This window comes from Temnothorax curvispinosus, unplaced genomic scaffold (genome assembly GCF_003070985.1).
Source record: "Temnothorax curvispinosus isolate PA1 unplaced genomic scaffold, ASM307098v1 QBEX01011198.1, whole genome shotgun sequence".
Lineage (NCBI taxonomy): Eukaryota > Metazoa > Arthropoda > Insecta > Hymenoptera > Formicidae > Temnothorax > Temnothorax curvispinosus.
In genome coordinates, this window is record NW_020220978.1 from 44,521 (window position 1) to 46,495 (window position 1,975).

Here is a 1,975-nt window from a genome sequence, read left to right on the forward strand (position 1 = left end):
TACCTCTTCTGCTAACACCGACACGGACACTCGACATTACGACGCACGTTAACTAATTATAGCGCAAACTAATTGCAGTGGAGATAAGCGAAGATGGTATACTGGATGAACATGCCTTCAAGGAGCGACCGATCGATCGATATTTATCATCAAGATATTCCAAAATCAAGAAATATTCAAGACATCGCTGAATGTACGATGAGAAAATGCCATAAGGTATTAAAATATTTTATATAGATAGGTATTGTTAGAGAGAAAGGAAATCTTTTTCACAATATGTCATTTGGAAAATAATATTATCTATTTATTTGTCAATAAATATTAAAGAAATTGTCGATATTTTAATATTAAGTTGACAATTCTCCCGATATCTAAGTTGATAAATATTAATCACGAGGTTCTTTGAAGCATACACTTCTATCGCCCGTTTATGCCAAATTTGGCTATTTGATATCTTATTGAGAATGCGTTTCATATTTATCTATCTTCTATTAGTGAAATAAAAATTTAGATTTTATGAGATTTAGATAATCACATTTAGCACGAAACGCGAAATAGAAATATGGAGAGTACTTGAAACACATTGCATACGTCTTCTTCTCGTCATCTCTCACTTCGCAACTTCCAGGTACATCCATTACTAAACTTCGAGTTTCGGCCCGATTGAAATCTTTACAACATTAAACGTTTAATCAAAGTTTAGTTTATTCACAAAGATCAGAGATCACGGCTGATCTCAATTTTAACGATTCCTCCTCGTTCGACACGCCTATACGACTCCCGTGTACAAACCTATGTAAACACATTGACCGCTCGATCTAATTAATTTCTAACGGAGAGAAGCCACGCGCGCCGATCGATCGAGCTCCGACGGGGACCCTTGAAATCCTCGCGATTTTCTCGAGTCAGGCAGATCGTTCGTATTTCGAAACACTCTCAAGCAGCTCTTTGTTAAACTCTAAATATATATAATATCTTTTTTGTATATATTATTTTATTTTCATCTATATATATATATATATACCTCTCCAAAAAAAAAACAAGGAAATCACTAGGCCTAATTGGCGGTGCGGGGTAGGGACGCCCGGCCCGAGTACGCCCGGAGCTCCAACTTCCGGTTTGGAAACGCTACGCTTTATCCCCTTGCCGCGCTCGCGCGTACTTTCCAGTCACCCTATTTTTTCTCTTTCTCTGTTTTTCCCCTCTTTTTCCCCATTTTCTCGTTTATTGCTTTTTCTGAGCAGTGACGGGAACACGAACGCGAGCGGGCGCGGGCAGGTACAGATCGTTATACGGGCACCAGCGTGCAAACGTGTGGTACGCGCACACTCACGCAGAGAGAGACACAAGCACACCCACATACACACGCACACGCACGAACAAATGCACACACTCACAGATACGCGGGTACGAAAGAAACTTCGTGTCGGACTTACCGCAGGCCATCGCATTGCTGGCTCATCTCGGAGCTCCGTGGTCGTAAGGCGGGTAGAAAAAGGAAATGCGAACTGGAAAACGTGGGGACACTAGGTGTGTGGGTTTACGTAACCGGCCGGGAAAGTCGGAAAGTCGATTAACACCAGAACGACCCCCTGAGATGGACAATTTGTGCCGCTGACGATTCCGACTATCTACGATAATCATCGCGATAATTATCTTCGCGGTGCCTCCTCGAAGACACATTAGATTAGAAAAAGCAATGCTAGTTAAATATACATGGTTATGCGCCTCGTGTGCGTCGATAGATTAGATTCAATATGCAAAGTAACGTGATGGCGAATCGTTCTAGTATTAACTCTTGTCCAAGATTTTCTTCAGAATTGTTTCAGCAATTACTCGATTAATATATTTGGCAAATGAAAGATTTTAATGCACATCTCAAGTGTAACGATATTAACGATATGCAAATCTGATCGAAATAAGGCCCCTCGGGACTTAACATTTGAAACGATCTTCTATTGAACGTTTATCAGAA